General features: G+C 34.7%; 1 pseudogene; it reads left to right on the forward strand.

Annotated features, from left to right (window-relative positions):
* Nucleotides 1–852: 852 nt before the first annotated feature.
* LOC141438424 (NEDD8-conjugating enzyme UBE2F-like) lies at nucleotides 853–3,939 on the forward strand (annotated as a pseudogene).
* The last annotated feature ends 4,799 nt before the right edge of the window (nucleotides 3,940–8,738 follow it).

The following is an 8,738-nucleotide window of genomic DNA, read 5'->3' on the forward strand; positions in this document are numbered from 1 at the left end:
TACTTTCTGAATGTAAATGCTTATTTTAATGCTAAAAATGCCAAAATCGCCATAGGTGTGCCTTTAAAATTTGAGGTTTGCCCTCGATTTCCCTAAAATCCCATCATCAGATCTTGACTTGGTGACAATGGGACTACCTCAAAAGACTATCCTTTCGAATAAAAAAGAATTTTGAAAATCGATCCACAATTGACTGAGTAATCGGCGAACATACATAATAAAAATACTAACATTGGAACATAGAACCTCCTCCTTTTTTGAAGTCGGTTAAAAAGTCGCCAGATAAGTCGCTAAACCATTTTTGTCGTGAAAACCTTTTTTGGTCGCTAACACTTAAGCAAAAATCGCTAGTTCTAGCGACAGTCGCTAAATTGGCAACACTCGGTAGCATAGCAAATATTACCGAAATGTTACTTTGGTATCGTTATAATAATGTGAATTGGGTAACGTTAACTAGCCCTACAATGTAAAGTAAATTTACCGGTAAAAATAACGTTAATCAGGTAACGGTACTATATGTTAAGTTACCATTTAACGTTATATTTTTTTACCGGTACTAGGTATATGTATGATTTTTACCGTTATTTAACGTTACTTATAGTGTGAATTTGGTAACGTTAACAGCCCTGGTAGCAACACACTAAAAGCACTTAAATCTGGTATCTGGTATGATCCCTACAACATTTGACAACAACAACATCACTATCTACGTTTATTATCTATGGCTTGTTTTGACATTTTTGATTGACTTAAGGCAAAAAAAAAACGTCGCGCGATTGCAGTAGCAATAGAAAACACTATTTTTTAACGCAAATATTGTAAACTCTTTAGTTGACATTGTGGAATGTTATTATTTCCGATATATTGAAGTATTTATAAGCCCAACTAGTTATTACAATGATTACGCTTAATAGGAAGATAAAAAATGAACATACGGAGCCGCCTAATGGCATTACAGTTGAAACGAGTAAAAGAAATCAGTGAGGGATAAACTGCTAGTGAAAGAAGTTCAGGAGATGGAGGAGAATCTTCCAGAACGTGCTCCGTACATTATGATGACCCTAACGTCTTGAATGAGTTCGTTCTGACGGTTACCCCGGATGAAGGCTTCTGGCAGGGGGCAAGTTTAAATTTAGTGTTTTCGTTACTGATGACTACAATATGGCTGTAAGTAGTCCTCTAAATTCCAATTTTCTTACTGACATTATCATAAACTGTACCTATGTGCTAATATTTATTACCATTGTGTTAGCTGACATTAAATGGTTTGTTTTCCATGGCTGTGCAGCCCTAATAAGGATAAGATCCTAACATCTATGAATAAACTTTCTAGTTGAGATATTTATTTATGGCTTTTCACTATAATAATAAACACATTTCATTCTGATTACACTATATAATTCAGCCGTGGTGGCATAGTGGTTTGACCTATCGCCTCTCAAGCTGAGGGTCGTGGGTTCAAACCCCGGCTGCACCTCTGAGTTTTTGAAATTCATGTGCGGAATTAAATTTGAAATTTACCACGAGCTTTGCGGTGAAGGAAAACATTGTGAGGAAACCTGTACAAACCTGCGAAGTGATTCAATGGTTCGTGCAAAGTTCCCAATCCGCACTGGGCCCGCGTGGGAACTATGGCCCAAGCCCTCTTGCTCTGAGAGGGAGGCTGTGCCCTGCAGTGGGACGTATATAGGCTGGATGAATTAATATTATATAACTATCTATTTCTTATTTCATGTTCAGCGTTAAGTGTGAAGAGGTAATAGACAGTAAGGTTACAGGAGTTTTTTTTTGTCTAACGCAGGTTACAATTGTAACCTAGCTTATTATAATTATTTCATACTATTAATATATATATATAAATAGATAGATTAGATGTTAGATTATTATGTTTGAGATATGTATTATGATATGAAATATAAGACAATATATAAATAAGAATAAATTAAATTAATAAATAATTATTTTGTATATTATTATTACATGAGTAATAGTAATGTAATAAATCTGCAATCCTATTCAACAGCCTCCAAAAGTGAAATGCCTGATCGTCTTTGCATCCAAACATCAATGTAGATGGAGACATCTGCCTCTCACTGCTCCGGCAGACTTCATTGACGAGCATGGTTGGGCCCCACTCGCCGGCTCAAAGATGTGGTTTGGGGACTTAATTCTCTATTTACGGTATGTATTATGTACCATTGCTTATTACTTATAATGTTACATACTATAAGTTGGTAGGTCCGTTTTTTGGTTTTGTAAAAATATTATTAGGTATTATTTTGATTTCATACTCAATTTTTATTTTATCACATTGACATTTTAATTATTTCATTATTTTACTAATTTTCATTTTGAAATAAATTTTAAATTCAGCCAGTTTTGAAATAGTCTTAAGACTAGTGTAAGTGTTTTTATTTGTTCATTATTATTTTTCATTTGTATTTTTGTACTTATAAGTTTACTCGCTTGTGGATGTTTCGGTCTTCACTGCAAGTCCACAAGATAATCTTTTTTTTTTATAAAACAAATAAATGCTTTTTCTGTCCACTATAATGTTAATATATGACGGATACTACGTCTTAAATCGAGTTACTCGTCATGTCGGGCTACGGATTAGCCCGAAACATGTCGAGCTAAACTCGATTTAAGACGTGAGTTATCCGGGTCATTATATTTACTATGAGTGAGTCTCACGGTAGTTTCATGTTCACTATAATATTATTATTATTTTTAAACTTAATTCTATTTTTTTTAAAATACACATTTTCTTTATAAACATAACTTTCTAACAATAACTTAAAAAGATTTAAATAAAAAAAAGAACTATATACAAAAATTCAAATTAAACAAACTATCCTATATACAAATAAAAAAACCCCCCAGATCACCGTCGCTGCTCATTGTACCCCAGAAGGCTGGCATTCTAATTTGACATTGTAAATTTATTTTTGGCTGACACACAATTGTATGATTCCATATTTTACTATACATCATTTTATTTGTATAGATTTGATAATCCTTTATGACTACAATATCTGGCATGTGCTTATAATGATTTTTTTAACCAGTTATCTATACTTCGTTTTTTTTAGTATTAAAAAGAAAGTATGCGATATTCAGTTTTTTATTGAAAAACTTGAAAATAAGTCAGCAATATGTAACAATTACTAAGGACACAATTATGTACATGCTTTTTGTATCATAAATAATAGTTACTGTTTTTTTAAAAACGTTTTTCAATCTCATCAAGATTGTTTACCCTTTTCTAATGCTATAAAAACTAAGTATACTTTTTTTTTTTTTGTAACAATGTATTTGATTGAAAATGTTTAATAATCAACAAATGTTTCAGGATCTTCTCAACTTTGAAGACCCTCTCAACATTGAGGCAGCAATGTACAAGAAGAACAAAGTAGACTTCCAGGCTAAGGTCCAGGAATACATATCGGGGGCCAAGGGAGAGATGAAACATGGTGACAAATATTTTAGACAACTTTGTACATTATTAATTATTTATCTACCATTACTATGTAGGTAAATATTTAATACTCCTAAAGTGATAATAATACATTTTTTAATGATTTCGCATTGTAATGGTTGATTGTGTTTTTTGTGCTTGTTTGTTGGTTGTGTATATTTATTTTGTATTTGTATCGGGCATATAACCAGTAGAGTTGTAATGCTGGCTATCCACTTCCAAAACTTACTATGCTTCGTTCTTTTTGCAATGACAATGAAATGAAATGCAATCCTTAGTTGCCTTTTTACTAAAAAAATATTTAGTTACAACAAGAATGAGTAAAATTAAAAAAAAAGTTTTTTATTAAAATAACAAGTCTATTGTGTAAAAGAAATCGTAAATTTATTCTGTAAGTAGGCGTCGAATTGTATGTCAGCGCTTTCGGAAAGTCCGTCAGTGCCAAGAAAGCCGAAGCATAGCACTAGTCCTTTCGTCGATATTTTTCGTTTTCGACTTGTTTTGCCACTTGATGAAAAAGAAAAATCTCGATTTAGTGTAGTTCAGTTAAGATATCAACCTGTATGAATTTTGAACGTGAAACTACTGTGAGACTCACTCATATTAAATATATTGACCCGGATAACTCACGTCTTAAATCGAGTTTAGCTCGACATGTTTCGGGCTAATTCGTCTTCGACTGCACGTGCGCGTGTGCAGCAGCCGCTGAGTCGCGTTGCTCCGAAGACGAAGGCTACGGATTAGCCCGAAACATGTCGAGCTAAACTCGATTTAAGACGTGAGTTATCCGGGTCAATATATTTAACCTGTATGAAGTTAAAGCTTAAACCAGTTTAATGGACTAAGGCCGTCTTGCAGGAAAAAACAAATCGAGATTTAGTAGTTAATCCAGGCTTAAGCTTGACAGTTCCATACAATTTGACACTACTAAACTGAGCGCTAACTCGAGATTTATGTGTTTCCAGCAAGTAGCCATAAATCTAGAATATTTTTTTTAGAAAATGATTTATAGATTCTTAGATAATTCGTCATATACACGATTATTTTTAATTGGTGATCAGGAGTTGAAAGTTTTCTAGCAGCATGCTTGACCATGGCTGCTTTGGTTACTCGCGTTTTCTTCAAATTAAATCAAATTTTAACTCTATTGGTTATAAGCTCAGCGAATTGAAGCTACATCAAAGTGTTTCCAGAATATTCCTACTTTCAAAAATAAAAATGTGAATAAAAAATATTGGAAAAAACTTAAATTTTACAAACCATTGTCAATTTTAATGAACTATTTTTAAAAATGGCGTCTTTTTTCATTTTTTAACTTATGGTTGTATTCTGCTTGTTCATACAATATTAAGCGTGTGTAGATTTTAATAAATCCAAGAAATCAACCAGTAAGGCTGAGTTTCAACCAGGGATGTGCGAGGGATGTGTTTTTCATTAACCCAATAGAAACGCTTCGTTTACCTATCCGGTTATCACCGCTCTGGTGGAAACAGCTGAGCGGAGCGAGACAAGGTAAATGAAGCATTCCTATTGGTTCATGAAATACACATTCCTCGCGGTCCATCCTCGCACATCTCTGGTTGGAACGCAGGAAAGCTTATAAATATATGTTACCAGTTACCTCTCAATAATAGCTAAGATTTTGTAAAAAAGTATTTTTTAATACAAGCTGATCCCCATGAACTAAAATTTCTTTGCTCACCCGCGACCTTATGATAGCTAAGTTTATGCAAGATATGCGTGTTCATGCAGTTCCTCCACCTCCACACTAAGAACACGCACAAACCCATCTATCACCACCACCACACTACACTGACGCGTTTCGAACTCAACCAGCGCTAATTTTTTTTTTTACTTTTATTTTTAGTTTTTACTTTATATGTGCGGAAAAATCGCATGGAGAGGGGGTTGCGTGGTTTAATATTTCTTACGTTACTTTGAAGGGTTTCCTGTAATCTAAAAATATAAGAATAATTTTCTTATTTTTTTTTAATTAAAGTAAATTTTATTTATGTATGTAAATTTGAATAGTTAATTTTTGCCTATTTTCTTAAATATCTTCAAAATTTATTTTAAAATTGTAAGCGATATAAGTTTTTGATATGTCACACGATATGATGTAGGTAGTTTGTATTTCTTACCCCCCTGTCTCACCATCCATTGATTTAATTAATGTGACGGATAAATGTGATGCCGTCTCGGTTTGTTTTCTTCGAATAGTCGGAGACGGCATCACATCTATCCGTCAAATAAAATTAATCAATGGGTGGGGACAGTCCCTTAATTTTCTAATTTAACCACCAAAAGTACCCCGTCCGTCATTGTGTCACTGACTTACATATGTGTACCAATTTTCGATTAAATTGGTTCAGCAGTTCCGGAGCAAATTGACCGTAACAGACAGTAGCATCACGCTACGATACAAGGAGAGCTTAAGCTAGTTAATAATAAACTAATCTTAAAATCAGTAGCTCTACCTATTAAAATTTTACTTAATTTCTGTATGTATTAAGTGAAACCACAGCGTTGATCATTTTTAATAGTAGGCGTTTTTTACAATTGTAAATCTGTATAAAAAAATATACCTCGTTGAGTTTCTTGCCGGATTCTTCTCAACAGAGTTTTTCCGAACCGGTGGTAGATTTTTTTTGACATTCGTAGCCTAAATTGAATAAAGATATTTGACTTTGACTTTGACAAGCTTTGTTTAACTTGCCCTGTTTGTTTTGGTCAAATCTTGCAAGCTCATTTTGAACGATTTCCAGTGGTCGGATGACTTGAAATGTAGTGTATATACGCAAGTCTGATGACAATGCAAGTAGAGTCAGCAAAAAGCTTGTATTAAAAATTATTTTCACTTCTCATGCTCGTAAGTCCGTGTTTATGCTGGATCTAGACGACATGAAATGAATTTTTATGCTCTAGTGCATAAAGTAAAATCTTCGTCTAAGACAAGGCACTCGGCCTTATTTTTATTATTATTTTAATCTCTCTAAAACTAAAAAAATCAATCAAATAAATCAAATTAATGAAGAAAACTAAATATTTATAATTATTTAGCAATGAATGAAAAAATAAAAGGTGTAGGTAGTAGGTGAACAGTGTTTCCACTGTTGTTATAATTTCATCTCCTCGCCATCGAATGAAAAGCAGAGTGTAAACTCGAGCATTACACCCATTTTCCTCGACGTGTCTATTCACCCTCGCCGTACCGGCTCGGATGCCTATATGAACCCTCGGGTAAAATGACTCCTTCTATGCTCTCGTTGTACAATCTACTATTTTAAACACAGACTTATTTATCTCAGCGCAAACTGCCTGAATTGGCATTGGGAAGGGAGGGATTCGGTTACCACACTAGTTTTATTATTGCGCTATGGTGAAATTACATTAGTTGACCCGTATGTCCGTCTGTCTGTCCGGTGACTTTAGTCCGACTGTTCTTAATCATCAACATATGACAAATTCACGACAATCACGAGAATATCAGTCAACAGTAGAGGGATAAGCAGTTCAAATGATCTACATACGGCTCTACTACTCTTACTAAGGTAATAAGTCAGAGACTGTTTAGATAATTATGAACACATTTGCTCATGTACTGCTGCTGCTGACTGTACAAGCGTTTTGCTTNCGGTTCTTGGATGTTTAAATATTTAAGTTACTAGATAGAAAACCGGCTTCGCTCGGGTAAAATGTAGACTCATAATAATATGTTGAAAAAATTTTTTGCCAGTAAAAGACTGTCGTACTTATCGAAAAATCTGACGTATATTCCCAGCCTTAATTATTATCACAAACACTTTAACGGCTAACCTACGTATCGGTATTTCACCAGTAGATATTTCTCCTAAATCTTATTTGCCCAAATAACTACGTAGTCAGTCCCAAAGTCTGTCACAAATGAATAATGATAAAAACAAAGTACAATCATTTTTAATAAATTATATACCAAGTTAAAGTACATTAATAAAAAAATAATTTTAAGTACTTAAAATTTATCCAAATGACTTCCTTTGTTTTAATACAGGCCCTTAATCGGCGCAGCCAGTCGTCTATCGCAGCACGCACCATTTTCATGTCTATTTCAGCGACTGCTTTCTTAAAGATGACTTCAGGCTCTCCAAATTTTTATGGGGTTAGCACAGACCTTCCCCTATAAGACCTGCAAATTAAAAGTCCAGAGGATTAAGGTTCGGACTGGGAGGAAAGCCCAATTCTTCGTGTCTTATTAAAGTCGATTTTTTGACGGCCAAACCAGGCTTGAGTGGTCTTGGCTTGTGTGCTGGCGCAGAATCCTGCTGGAACACAAAATTATGACCTGAAAATAGCGTGTTGGGCAGATCTTTGACATGCTTATCCAAACCGTCTCTTGGTACACTTTCGCACTGATTTTGACCCCTTTTTCGCAAAATGAACCTCATTGGCCCGTAATAAGATCAGAGAATACTCTTCAGAGCTCCTAGCGTACACTCTATCATTATGTTTATTGTACTTCTCTTCAATATCGAAAATCTTTTCGTCTGTAAGAGGATATCACGTGTCGATTTTTCGCGTACCGCTTTAACAACTTCCGATCTTTTTAAACCTTATTGTTTTTAGACGGGCATTAAGTAGTGCCCACTCTATTTTTGTATGCTCGCAGACTAAGATCTTCTTTAAAACCTTTTGACGGTTTTCTACTGACCCCATCTGCAAAGCCCAACAACTTTTCTGTTTTCGGACAGGATTTCTTGCTATGCGTGCCTTGATCGCTTTGATCACTGCTGGTGTTGTACGGAGCGAGGCCGGCCATTCTTTTCTTGTCCTCAACACTGGAGACTTCATTTACCTGTCAAATTCGTACGGTCACAAACCTAAGCGTTATATTACATTTTGAGCAACTTGAAAATGTACTTGGCGAGTGCCCACAGCGGTGCAATGCTAAAACAGCTATTCGGTTTTCTTTCAACGTCCACTCCATCGTGAGAAATTGCAGCGAATGACTGTTTTATTGTTTTAAAATAATTTGACAACATCAAAAAATGGAATTCAATCAAATTTTTCTAAAATCTGTTTAAATTTAAAAATAATGTCCAGTGACAGAAACTTTGGGACGACTACGTATGTCTGTCTCATAATCAAAGAAATTAGACCTAAAGGCCCATATAAGGTACGATCCGTCTGTACGATCGATTGATGAAAATCGACGAATCGTACCGTGTGTGGGCCCTTAAAAGGTCACAATGGAGAACGAAATGCAAAACCTGTGACACGTGAT

This window comes from Choristoneura fumiferana, chromosome 18, assembly GCF_025370935.1.
Source record: "Choristoneura fumiferana chromosome 18, NRCan_CFum_1, whole genome shotgun sequence".
Taxonomy (NCBI): Eukaryota; Metazoa; Arthropoda; class Insecta; order Lepidoptera; family Tortricidae; genus Choristoneura; species Choristoneura fumiferana.